Here is a 14676-nt window from a genome sequence, read left to right on the forward strand (position 1 = left end):
TCTTTACACTCATCAATTGAAATTCTCATGGATTTTAGAGACTCATTAATATCATGCTTAGGTGGAATAGATCTAAGTTTCAAAGCATCAACATCAAGAGCAATTTATCAACATTCCTACCCAAATCATCAACCTTAAGCAATTTTTCTTCAATCACAACATTAAAATTCTTTTGCGAAGAAATAAATTCTTTAATATTAGATTCAAAATCAGAGGGCATCTTATTATAATTTCCATAAGAGTTGTTGTAGGAATTCCCATAATTATTAGAAGGATTACTAGGATAAAGCCTAGGATTAAAATTCCCTATATAAGCATTGTTACCAAAATTATTCCTACCAACAAAATTCACATCCATAGATTCATTGTTATTCTCAATAAAGGTAGACAAAGGCATATCATTAGGATCAGAAGAAACACTCTTAGTAGCAAATAATTTCGTAAGTTCATCCATCTTTCCACTCAAAACATTGATTTCTTCTATCGCATGCACTTTTTTATTAGAAGATCTTTCAGTATGCCATTGAGAATAATTAACCATAATATTATATAGGAGTTTAGTAGCATCTCCTAAAGTGATTTCCATAAAAGTGCCTCCCGCGGCCGAATCTAAAAGATTTCTAGAAGGAAAATTCAATCTCGCATAAAAATTTTGTATAATCATCCACAAATTTAAACCATGAGTAGGGCAATTACGTATCATTAATTTCATTCTCTCCCAAGCTTGTGCAACATGTTCATGATCAAGTTTCTTAAAATTCATAATATCGTTTCTAAGAGAGATGATCTTAGCGGGAGGAAAATACTTAGAGATAAAAGCATCTTTGCACTTGTTCCAAGAATCAATACTTTTAGGCAAAGATGAAAACCAAGCTTTAGCATGATCTCTAAGCGAAAAAGGAAATAGCTTCAATTTAACGACATCATTATCGACATCTTTTTTCTTTTGCATATCACATAAATCAACGAAGCTATTCAGATGAGTTGCGGCATCTTCACTAGGAAGGCCGGCGAATTGATCTTTCATAACAAGATTCAACAAAGCAGTATTGATTTCACAAGATTCAGTATTGGCAAGAGGAGCAATCGGAGTGCTAAGAAAATCATTATTCTTGGTATTGGTGAAGTCACACAATTTTGTAGTATCTTGAGCCATCGCGACAAACAAGCAATCTAACACATGAGCAAACAAAAGCAAATGGGCAAAAAGAGGCAAATAGAGAGGGAGGATAGGGAGAGAGAGGGCGAATAAAATGGCAAGGGTGAATTGGGGGAGAGGAAAATAAGAGGCAGATGGCAAATAATGTAATGCGGGAGATAGGGATTGTGATGGGTACTTGGTATGTTGACTTTTTGCATAGACTCCCCGGCAACGGCGCCAGAAATCCTTCTTGCTACGTCTTGAGCTTGCGTTGGTTTTCCCCAAAGAGGAAGGGATGATGCAGCAGAGTAGCGTAAGTATTTCCCTAAGTTTTTGAGAACCAAGGTATCAATCGAGTAGGAGACCACGCGCAGTCCCTCGTACCTACACAACACAAAGAGCTCAACGCAACCAACGTGATTAGGGGTTGTCAATCCCTTCACGGTCACTTACGGAAGTGAGATTCAATAGATAATATTTTTGGTATTTTTGATATAGAGATGCAAAGTGAAAAGTAAAAGGCAAAGTAAAAGCAAAACAAGATTAAAGTGATGGAGATTGATATGATGAGAATAGACCCGGGGGGCATAGGTTTCACTAGTGGCTTCTCTCGAGAGCATAAGTTTTCTATGGTGGGTGAATAAATTACTGTTGAGCAATTGACAGAATTGAGCATAGTTATGAGAATATCTAGGCATGATCATGTATTTAGGCATCACGTCCATGACAAGTAGATCGAAACGATTCTGCATCTACTACTATTACTCCACTCATCGACTGCTATCCAGCATGCATCTAGAGTATTAAGTTAAAAACAGAGTAACGCTTTAAGCAAGATGACATGATGTAGAGAGATAAATTCATGCAATATGAAATAAACCCCATCTTGTTATCCTCGATGGCAACGATACAATACGTGTCTTGCTGCCCCTTCTGTCACTGGGAAAGAACACCGCAAGATCGAACCCTTAGCTAAGCACTTCTCCCATGGCAAGAACTACCAATCTAGTTCGCCAAACCAAACGGATAATTCGAAGAGACTTGCAAAGATAACCAATCATACATAAAAGAATTCAGAGAAGATTCAAATATTGTTCATAGATAGACTTGATCATAAACCCACAATTCATCGATCTCGACAAACACACCGCAAAAGAAGAAGATTACATCGAATAGATCTCCACGAGAGAGGGCAAGAACATTGTATTGAGATCCAAAAAGAGAGAAGAAGCCATCTAGCTACTAACTATGGACCCGAAGGTCTGAGGTAAACTACTCAGACTTCATCGGAGGGGCTATGATGATGTAGAAGCCCTCCGTGATGACGGCCCTCTCCGGCGGAGCTCCGGAACAGGCCCCAAGATGGGATCTCGTGGATACAAAAAGTTGCGGCGGTGGAATTAGGTTTTGGCTCCTGTTCTGATTGTTTGGGGGTACGTGGGTATATATAGGAGGAAGGAGTATGTCGGTGGAGCACCGAGGGGCCCACGAGGTAGGGGGCGCGCCCTGTAGGGGGGGGCCTACCCTCGTGACCGCCTCCGGTACTTCTTGGAGTAGGGTCCAAGTCTCCTGGGTCTTATCCAAGAAGAAAATCACGTTCCAAAAATTACTAATGGCGCACCGTGGATGTGGTGCGCCATTATTAGTTTAACTAGTAATGGCGCACTATCCCCTGGTGCGCCATTACTAGTTTTGAAAAAAAAAATTACTAATGGCGCACCGTGGATGTGGTGCGCCATTAGTATTTGGACACTAATGGTGCACCCACACATGGTGCGCCATTAGTATATAGTAGTGGCGCACCACATGTCTAGTGCTCCATTAGTGTCAATTTCATCTATAGCCCTTTTCCTAGTAGTGCGTCCCTCTAACTCCGATCCAGCCGAGTGTTGAGGGAGAGTTTTGTCAGCACGACGGCGTGGTGATGATGTTGATGTTCTACCGACGCAGGGCTTCGCCTAAGCACCGCTACAGTATTATCGAGGTGGACTATGGTGGAGGGGGGCACCGCACACGGCTAAGAGACGATCAACTTGATCAACTTGTGTCTAGAGGTGCCCCCCTGCCCCTGTATATAAAGGAGCAAGGGGGTGCGGCCGGCCAAGGGGAGAGGCGCGCCAGAGGAGTCCTACTCCCACCGGGAGTAGGACTCCCCCCCTTTTCCTAGTTGGATTAGGACTTGGGAGGGGGGAAGAAGGAAAGAGGGGGGCCGGCCCCCTTTGCCCTAAAAAAATTCGGTTTGGGCCTTGGGGGGGAGCGCCCCACACTTCCCTTGCTTCCCTCCTTTTCCACTAAGGCCCATGTAGGCCCATTAAGCCCTCGGGGGGGTTCCGGTAACCCCCTGGTACTCCGGTAAAATCCTAATTTCACCCGGAACACTTCCGATATCCAAACATAGGCTTCCAATATATCAATCTTCATGTCTCGACAATTTCGAGACTCCTTGTCATGTCCGTGATCACATCCGGGCTCCGAACAACCTTCGGTACATCAAAACATAAAACTCATAATATAACTGTCATCGTAGCGTTAAGCGTGCGGACCCTACGGGTTCGAGAACTATGTAGACATGACCGAGACACGTCTCCGGTCAATAACCAATAGCGGAACCTGCATGCTCATATTGGCTCCTACATATTCTACGAAGATCTTTATCGGTCAGACCGCATAACAACATATGTTGTTCCCTTTGTCATCGGTATGTTACTTGCCCGAGATTCGATCGTCGGTATCTCAATACCTAGTTCCATCTCATTACCGGCAAGTCTCTTTACTCGTTCCCTAATACATCATCCCGCAACTAACTCATTAGTTGCAATGCTTGCTAGGCTTAAGTGATGTGCATTACCGAGAGGGCCCTGCTACGTCTTGAGCTTGCGTTGGTTTTCCCCGAAGAGGAAGGGATGATGCAGCAGAGTAGCGTAAGTATTTCCCTCAGTTTTTGAGAACCATGGTATCAATCCAGTAGGAGGCCAAGCGCAAGTCCCTCGTACCTACACAACACAAAGAGCTCAACGCAACCAACGCGATTAGGGGTTGTCAATCCCTTCACGGTCACTTACGGAAGTGAGATTCAATAGATAATATTTTTGGTATTTTTGATATAAAGATGCAAAGTGAAAAGTAAAAGGCAAAGTAAAAGCAAAACAAGATTAAAGTGATGGAGATTGATATAATGAGAATGGACCCGGGGGGCATAGCTTTCACTAGTGGCTTCTCTCGAGAGCATAAGTTTTCTACGGTGGGTGAACAAATTACTGTTGAGCAATTGACAGAATTGAGCATAGTTATGAGAATATCTAGGCATGATCATGTATTTAGGCATCACGTCCGTGACAAGTAGATCGAAACGATTCTGCATCTACTACTATTACTCCACTCATCGACCGCTATCCAGCATGCATCTAGAGTATTAAGTTAAAAACAGAGTAACGCTTTAAGCAAGATGACATGATGTAGAGAGATAAATTCATGCAATATGAAATAAACCCCATCTTGTTATCCTCGATGGCAACGATACAATACGTGTCTTGCTGCCCCTTCTGTCACTGGGAAAGAACACCGCAAGATCGAACCCTTAGCTAAGCACTTCTCCCATGGCAAGAACTACCAATCTAGTTCGCCAAACCAAACGGATAATTCGAACAGACTTGCAAAGATAACCAATCATACATAAAAGAATTCAGAGAAGATTCAAATATTGTTCATAGATAGACTTGATCATAAACCCACAATTCATCGATCTCAACAAACACACCGCAAAAGAAGAAGATTACATCGAATAGATCTCCACGAGAGAGGGCAAGAACATTGTATTGAGATCCAAAAAGAGAGAAGAAGCCATCTAGCTACTAACTATGGACCCGAAGGTCTGAGGTAAACTACTCAGACTTCATCGGAGGGGCTATGATGATGTAGAAGCCCTCCGTGATGACGGCCCTCTCCGGCGGAGCTCCGGAACAGGCCCCAAGATGGGATCTCGTGGATACAAAAAGTTGCGGCGGTGGAATTAGGTTTTGGCTCCTGTTCTGATTGTTTGGGGGTACGTGGGTATATATAGGAGGAAGGAGTATGTCGGTGGAGCACCGAGGGGCCCACGAGGTAGGGGGCGCGCCCTGTAGGGGGGGGGGCTACCCTCGTGACCGCCTCCGGTACTTCTTGGAGTAGGGTCCAAGTCTCCTGGGTCTTATCCAAGAAGAAAATCACGTTCCAAAAAGGATTTTTCTGTTTGGACTCCATTTGATATTCTGTTTCTTCGAAACACTGAAATAGCCAAAAAATAGCAATTCTGGGTTGGGCCTCCGGTTAATAGGTTAGCCCCAAAAATAATATAAAAGTGGAAAATAAAGCCCAATATAGTCCAAAACAGTAGATAATATAGCATGGAGCAATCAAAAATTATAGATACATTGGAGACGTATCAGGCCCAGAGATACCTCTCCGACAATCGGAGTGACAAATCCTAATCTCGAAATACGCCAACCCAAAAAGTACCTTCAGAGACACCTGTAGAGCACCTTTATAATCACCCAGTTACGTTGTGACGTTTGGAAGCACACAAAGTGTTCCTCCTGTAAACGTGAGTTGCATAATCTCATAGTCATAGGAACATGTATAAGTCATGAAGAAAGCAATAGCAACATACTTAAACAATCGTGTGCTAAGCTAACGGAATGGGTCATGTCAATCACATCATTCTCCTAATGATGTGATCCCGTTAATAAAATGACAACCCATGTCAATGGCTAGGAAACTTGACCATCTTTGATCAACGAGCTAGTTAAGTAGAGGCATACTAGTGACACTCTGTTTGTCTATGTATTCACACATGTATTATGTTTCCAGTTAATACAATTCTAGCATGAATAATAAACATTTATCATGATATAAGGAAATAAATAATAACTTTATTATTGCCTCTAGGGCATATTTCCTTCAGGCCGGGGGTGAGGGAGAGGGGGGAGAGCTCACAGCGGGGCGACGGCGACGGCGAGGCGAGACGACGGGGGCGGAGACGGGGGGGCGGCGACATGCCGGGGCGCGACGGGGGTGCCGACGCGGGGATGGTGCGACAGGGATGGGGTGGGGTCGGCGACGGAGATGAGGGCGGCGACGGGGACGGGGCGGCGACGGCAACGGCGCGCGACGGGGCGGCGCCGGACAGGGGCGGCGACGGCGTCGATCGAGCGGGGCAGGCGGTGCGTCGCCGATGGAGAAATAGAGGAAGAAACAGAGGGAGAATGAAATTTTTCCAAGTGTTGTTTATATAGGAGGGATCTTTAGTCCCGGTTGGAGCCACCAACCGGTACTAAAGGTCTATTTCGGCCAGGCAGAGTGGCAGGAAGGGTAGGCCTTTAGTACCGGGTCGTGGCTCCAACCGGTACTAAAGACCCCCCTTTTAGTACTGGTTGGAGCCACGGCCCGGTACGAAAGGGGTGCGCTGGTGCAGGTGTGGTCTGGCATGTTTAGTCCCACCTTGCTAGTTGAGGAGCGCCAAGACCTGTTTATAAGCCCCGGCGCGGCCATTGGATTGAGCTCCTCTCTAATGCAGGCCTTCTCGGCCTACCTCTCCTACTCTGCCCTGTGGCGCTTGCGGGCCTGCATCTTGGTCCAACCATAGGTTAGGTTTCTAGCGTATGCAGGCCGCTGTGGCCCAGTAGGTGGGCTTTTTTATTTAGTTTTTTCTCTTTTCTGCTTTATTTAATTTCTTTTATTTCTTTCTGAGTTGTTTTTTGCTGTATTTAGAGCTTCTTTGTGAATATTTTTGCTTTAGGTATAAAAAATTACAAACTTTCTCTTAGTGCCAGTAGTTTTCAAATTTGAATTATTTGAAGTTTGTGTGAATCACTAGTTTGTGAATAACTTCACTTTAAAAATAGATTTTTTGGTGTTTTTTTTTGTTATGTTTTAATACTAGTGCGTTTTATCATTATATTTAATTTGGTAATACTTAGGTTATTTAAAAAATGAAATGCCTTTGTAACAGATGAGTTTTCGCCCGAAACCCTGATACTTCGAAAGAGATCGTCCATTTTGTACACGAAGTGCATCCAGTTTTTGCCGTAACCCGCTCTAATTTTTTGCACATGATATGTGGGTGAAATAATGATACCATACCAACTTTCAACCTTTTCATAGTTCATTTTTAGTGCTTTTCATTTTCAGCGTCATTTAGCTCAAAAAATCAGTAATTGCATGAAAAGTAGCAAATGATGTCAGAAATGGTTGAAAGTTGATGACGTGGCTTTGAATGGTGCATACTGAACACACAAAAAGTACACGTTTCAAATGCCAAAACACATAAGTACCTGAACTATTACAAAGATTCCCTATGGTTTGTCCAAAGTGGGACTTTCCATATATATAAGTCTAGAAACTCACTAGAGAAGAAAGTGATGACAGTGAAGCCGATCACATCCCAGAGTGCGATCTTTGGCCCTTGTGAAACTTTTTCTTCGTGTGTGTCCCTTTGCGCCGTGACCATGGACAATCTTCAGCATTTAACTGGATGCTCGGTTCAATATTCACTGTGAATGGAGTAATTTCATCAAACTTTTCATAATCTTCTGACATGTCTGTCTTGTCAACCACTCCCACGATGTTTCTCTTCCCAGGAACTATGTGGTGCTTTGGCTCATCGTATGATGCATTTTCTACCTTATCTTTTCTTTTTCTCGGCTTGGTGGACATGTCCTTCACATAGAAAACCTGTGCCACATCATTGGCTAGGACGAATGGTTCATCTGCATACGCAAGATTGGTGAGATCCACTATTGTCATTCCGAACTGCGAGTCTTCCGTTACCCCGCCTCGTGTCATATTCACCCATTTGCACCGAAACAAAGGGACCTTCAAACCACGTCCATAGTCAAGTTCCCATATGTCCTCTATGTAACTATAATATGTTTCCTTTCCCGTCTTGATTGGTGCATCAAAGCGGACACCACTATTTTGGTTGGTGCTTTTATCTTAGGAGATCGTGTAAAATGTATTCCTATTTATCTCGTACCCTTTGAAAGTCATTATATTCGAAGATGGTAACTGGGACAGCAAGTACAGGTCATCTTCAATAGAGGCGTCATGCATGGCACGTGTCTGCAACCAGTCGGCGAAAATCCCCGTTTGTTCATGGGTAATCCAGTCGTCAGACTACTCCGGGTGTTTGGAGCGTAGAAAATTCTTGTGTTCGTCCATATACGTAGCCACCAAGGAAGAATTCTGTAGAACTGTGTAGTGTGCTTGAGTGAGAGAATGCTCGTCCATACATATTATTTGATCCCCTCCTAGCGTGCCTTTTCAATCCAGTCTGCCCTTATGCCACGATTCAGGAACACCAATCGGCTTAAGGTCAGGAATAAAGTCAATACAAAACTCAATAACCTCCTCATTTTCATGGCCCTTGGAGATGCTTCCTTCTGGCCTAGCACGATTATGAACATATTTCCTTAAGACTCCCATGAACCTCTCAAAGGGGAACATATTGTGTAGAAATACAGGACCAAGAACGTTAATCTCTTCGCATAGGTGAACTAGGACGTGCGTCATGATGTTGAAGAAGGATGGTGGGAACACCAACTCAAAACTGAAAAGACACTGCACCAAATCATTCTCTAACCTTGGTATGATTTCTGGATCGATTACCTTCTGAGAGATTGCATTGAGGAATGCACATAGCTTCACAATGGCTAATAGAACGTTTTCCGGTAGAAGCCCCCTCAATGCAACCGGAAGCAGTTGCGTCATAATCACGTGGCAGTCATGAGACTTTAGGTTCAAGAACTTTTTCTCTGCCATATTTATTATTCCCTTTATATTCGACGAGAAGCCAGACGGTACCTTAATACTGAGCAGGCATTCAAAGAAGATTTCCTTCTCTTCTTTGGTAAGAGTGTAGCTGGCATGACCCTGATGTATGTTGTCTTTTCCGTGCATACGTTGCTGGTCCTCCCATGTCTCCAGTGTATCTTTTGTCTTCCCATGCACGCCCAAGAAGCCAAGCAGGGTCACGCAAAGATTCTTCGTCACGTGCATGACGTCGATTACGGAGCGAACCTCTAGGTCTTTCCAATAGGGCAGGTCCCAAAATATAGATTTCTTCTTCCACATGGGTGCGTGTCCGCCAGCGTCATTCGGAACAGGTTGTCCGCCAGGACCCTTTCCAAAGACTACCTTCAAATCCTTGACCATATCATGTACATCAGCACCAGTACGGTGGCAAGGCTTCGTTCGGTGATCCGCCTCACCTTTGAAATGCTTGCCTTTCTTTCTTATGGGATGCCTGCTCGGAAGAAATCGACGATGTCCCAAGTACACATTCTTTCTACAATTATCCAAATATATATTGTCGGTATCATCCAAACAGTGCGTGCATGCGCGGTATCCCTTGTTTGTCTGTCCTGAAAGGTTACTGAGAGTAGGCCAATCATTGATGGTCACGAACAGCAATGCCTTTAGGTCAAATTCTTCCTGTCCGTGATCATCCCACGCACGTACACCTGTTCCATTCGACAGCTATAAGAGTTCTTCAACTAATGGCCTTAGGTAGACATCAATCACTACTGGAATCAGCTACTTTGCCATCTGCCAGCTCTTTGCCGTCAGCTAGCGGACGGCAAAGAAGCTCTTTGCCATCAGCTACCAAAAAGCAGACGGCAAAGAACTGGCTGATGGCAAAGACCTAATTTGCCATCAGCCAGTTCTTTGCCGTCGGCTAGCAGACGGCAAAGCTTCTTTGCCGTCGGCTAGCGGACGGCAAAGAGGGAGGGGCCCCACTGACGAGCTGCTAAAAAAACCTAACGGCCCCCCTCTTTGCCGTCCGCTAGCGGACAGCAAAGAGCAAAAAGGCGGATGGCAAAGGGGGGCGGACGGCAAAGAGGGAGGGCCCCACTAACGTTAACGGTCGCGCCCCACCCCGCCCCCTCTCTCTCTTTCTCTCCCCAGTTACTCGCCGCCGCCCCGTCGCCCCACCACTCCGCCGCCGCCCCAGCGCCCCCCCGCCCCATCGCCTCACCACCCCGCCGCCGCCCCGGCGCCCCCCCGCCCCGTCGCTCCCGTCGCCCCCGCCGCCCTGCCGTCTGGGCGCCGCCACGCCCCGGTGCCCCGGCACCCCCGCGCCCCGGCCGGGCCCGGCCCCGTCGCCACTACCGCCCTCCTCTGCCGCCCCAGGACGCCCCGCCCCCCTCCTCCACCCAGGTGAGCTCTCTGCCTCCTTTTTTTTCCTTTTTTCTGTTTTTTTAGTTTTAGGTTTATGTTTAGTTTAGATTTAGTTTTAGTTTTAGATTTAGGATTAGTTTTAGGTTTATAGGTTTAGTTTTAGTTTAGTTTTAGTTTTAGATTTAGTTTTTTCCTTTTTCTATTTTTTTAGTTTTAGGTTTAGGTTTAGTTTAGTTTTAGGAAAGAAGAAGAAGAGAAAAAGAGGAGAGGAGAAGAAGAAGAAGAAGAAGAGGAGGAGGAGAAGAAAAAAGAAGAAGAGGAAGAAGAAGAAGAAAAAAGAGGAGAGGAGGAGAAGAAGAAGAGGAAAAAGGAAAGGAGGAGGAAGAAGAAGAAGAAGAAGAAGAAGAAGAAGGAAAAAAAGGAAGAAGAGGAAGAAGAGGAAGAAGAAGAAAAGGAAAAAAAACCCGACCCGACACGGTACCCAGACCCCGACCCGACACCCCGACACGACACCCCGACCCCGAGACCCCGACCCTGACACCACGACCCCGACACCCCGACCCCGACCCCGACCCCGACACCCCGACCCCGAGCCTGACCCGACACCCCGACCCCCCGAGCCTGACCCGACACCCCGACCCCGAGCCTGACCCGACACCCTGACCCCGACACCACACCCCGACCCCGAAACAACACCCCGACACCGACACGGCACTACCCCGACATCGACATGACACCCCCACCCCCCGACCCCGAAACAGCACCCCGACCCCGACACGGCACCCCGACACCGACAGGACACCCCGACCCCCGACACCTCCCGAAAAGGTGTTCTTTGGCCTTCCAGAGGCCGACGGGGTCATATATTTGTGAATTATTAGTTAGGTCATATATTTTTCGATTTTGTTATGAAAAACATCATATATAATTGTGTTGATCGTGTAGTTTTAAATGTGCAGTTGTTTCATCGCTGCGAGGTTTGGTGTTCGACGACCTCGTCGTGCGTTTGACGAGCTCTGCCCCTTCGTTCGTGTGTGAGCACAAATGACAAGTCCTCCCCCATTAATTATTTGATCTATTCCGATGAAACTTGATAGCTAGCTATATATGTGTCTTGAATCATCAGTATGCGTAACCAATATGTGTCTCCCGTTCGAAAGCATCATAGTTATAAATATGCATGCATTTGCATATTTATAACCTTGATTCTTTCGAATTGTCCAACGCTATCCATGGACAGCCCGAGTATATGTAGATTGGGTTCGTTTTCCCATATGCTTTGCTCCGGATCCGATGCATAAATTTCGTCAGTGCCTCCCCTGTTGTTCTTCGGGTACACATCCTCTCTGTTTATTGCAGAGACGTGTATCAGGAGAACAGCGGGGAGGTGCTGCCGAAATTTTGCGTCGGATCCGGAGCATAGCATGGGAAAATGAACCCAATCTACACATACATGGGTGGGATTAGGACCTATCATTACCTATTAGAGTGTAGGTTGCATGGACGTAATAAAATTGACAAAGTAGATCAACTGATGAATATATACATGGTGAATTACATATATAATTGTTGTGTGTCCAGTAGCTCTGAAAGTCAAGATGAGTGACCGTGCGTGGATGTATACCGGTCACACTGGTCAGAACAAATGGAGCGCTGAATGGTTCACAAAAACCAAGGGGTTTGTGCAAGCCGCATTTGCAAATGGCCAAAAGAAAACCTGGTGCCCTTGTTTCCGGTGCGGCAATTGGGAAAAGAAGACAGAGGCTGAAATGGGAAAACACCTGCAGAAGAGTGGTTTTACGCCCGATTATACGGTGTGGACATTTCATGGTGAGTCTGCCCAACGTGACCGAGCTGAGGTGGATCATCGTTGCACCGACGAGCATGGTACCGGGATGGAAAACTTGGTGCAAGACTATGATGATGCTCGGGATTCGGACGAGGAGATGGAGGAATATGCAAAGGCCTTCAATGAAATGTTGGAGTCTTCAAAACGTCCGCTCCACGAGCACACTGAGCTTTGTCAGTTGGATGCCATCTCACAAGTAATGGCTCTGAAGGCTCAGTTCAACTTGGGCAGAGAATGCTATGACGCAATTATGACAGTATTTGGACGCTTTCTACCCAAAGGCCATGTAATGCCTGCAAACCTGTACCAGTCGGACAAAATCCTCCGTGCACTGAAGATGCCCTATGAGAAGATACATGCCTGTGGGAAAGGATGTGCCTTATTTAGGCTTGACTATGCGGACTTGAACTATTGTCCCATTTGCAAGTCTTCCAGGTATACTGTGGTAGACAACGGTATGGGTGAGAAGACACAGACCAAAATCCCCGTTAGTGTTCTTCGGTATATGCCAATCATACCAAGACTTCAACATCTTTTCATGGTCGAAGAGATGGCCAGACAGATGACATGGCACAAAACAGGCAAAAGAACCGAACTAGATGCAGATGGGAATCTGATGATGGTACACACATCAGATGGTGTTGCGTGGAAAAAGTTTGATGAATTACATGCTGACGGCATCCTCGAGTCGGCATCATCACGGATGGGTTCAGTGTGTTTGGTATGACGGCAGCCCAATATAGTTGTTGGCACGTATTTGTCTTTCCACTCAATCTCCCCCCCGGACAGATTATGCAAAGAAAGAACATTTTCTTGACGTTGATAATTCCAGGACCCAACTATCCGGGGAAAAATATGAATGTGTACATGCAGCCGCTTAAGGACGAATTGCAAGAAGCCTGGGATAATGGGTTCAAGACATACGACGCCTTTAGCAAACGGAACTTCATAATGCGTGTCTGGTACATGTACTCAACGCATGACTTGCCGGCATATGCGCTATTCGTTGGCTGGTGTGTGCATGGAAGGTTCCCGTGCCCCACATGCAAGGGAGCTCTTGAGTTTCGTTGGCTTCAGGCCGGTCGCAAGTTTTCTTGCTTGGACATGCATAGACAGTTCCTGGATCCTCGCCATAAGTTCAGGAAAGACAAGAAGAACTTCATCAGGGGTAGAGTTGTCAAAAACTCTGCACCACCTGCATTGACAGGCCAACAGACCCTGGATCAGTTAAACGCTCTCGAGCCAGATCCACAACATCCAGGGTACTTCAAGGGGTATAATACTAAGCACACGTGGACTCACAAAACATGCTTATGGGATCTGCCTTACTTCAAAGACCTCCTTTGCCCACACAACATCGACGTTATGCACACTGAGAAGAATATCGCCGAGGCACTTTTTGGTACATTGTTCGGCATAGATGGGAAGTCAAAGGATAATACTAAGGCTAGAGTCGATCTGGAGGTGCTATGTGATAGGCCATTACAAAACATGAAAGAACCGAAAGGAAAGCAGAACTAGACGAAGCCAAAGGCATGGTTCAATCTTGGAAGGCCAGCTATGAGGGAAATTCTCTTGTGGGTGCAACAGCAGTTGATGTTCCTCGATGGGTATGCAGCGAATCTAAAGAGAGGAGCGAATCTTGATAAACTGGAGATATTTGGTCTCAAGAGTCATCATTGGCACATATGGATTGAGCGGGTAATGTCGGTGATGTTGCGTGGCTTCATCCCTGAGGATGAATGGCTAGTACTGGCAGAACTCAGCTATTTCTTCCGTGTTCTTTGTGCGAAAGAACTATCGCTTGGCGTGCTAGAAGAAATGGAAGAGTTGGTGCCGGAGTTGATCTGCAAGTTAGAGAAGATCTTTCCACCGGGCTTCTTTAATCCAATGCAGCATTTGATTTTGCATCTCCCGACCGAGGCAAGATTGGGGGGGCCCGTGCAAAATCGTTGGTGCTACCCAACCGAGAGGATGCAGAAGACGCTTCGAGAAAAATGTAAAAATAAATGTAGAATTGAAGCATCGATGGCTGAGGCATTCATCACAGAGGAGGCGGCAAACTTCGTAACAGCGCACTATGAAGCCAAAAATCGTCATTTGCATAATCCGAAGCCTCGGTACAATGCTGACGAGCCTAAAAAAGGTGGATTCAACCTCAGCCTATTCAAAGGGAATCTTGCACCAGCTAGTGTTTCACATCCAGTATCTTTGGATAACGAAGAATGGCGGACCATTTCGTTGTATATCTTCAACAACCTGATAGAAGTGCGGCTGTACATCGAGTAAGTTCTCGGTACATTGTTTCGCAACTTCTATTTCCTTTGAACTGCTCTTATTCCTGGATATGTCATACAGTCGATACGTCGCCATATTCTCGTATGGAGCGGAGATCCAAAAGGATTCCGTCAAAGAGTATGAGCTTCTCGCAAAGCAAGGAGGCGACTATCCCGGTTTCATCTCTTGGTTCAAACGAATGGTAATTCTATTAGACAATTTCATTTCATTCGCTAATTTGTGCATAATGCAACAA

This window comes from Triticum urartu, chromosome 3A (genome assembly GCF_056163025.1).
Source record: "Triticum urartu cultivar PI428250 chromosome 3A, HENAU_Tu73, whole genome shotgun sequence".
NCBI classification, from domain to species: domain Eukaryota; kingdom Viridiplantae; phylum Streptophyta; class Magnoliopsida; order Poales; family Poaceae; genus Triticum; species Triticum urartu.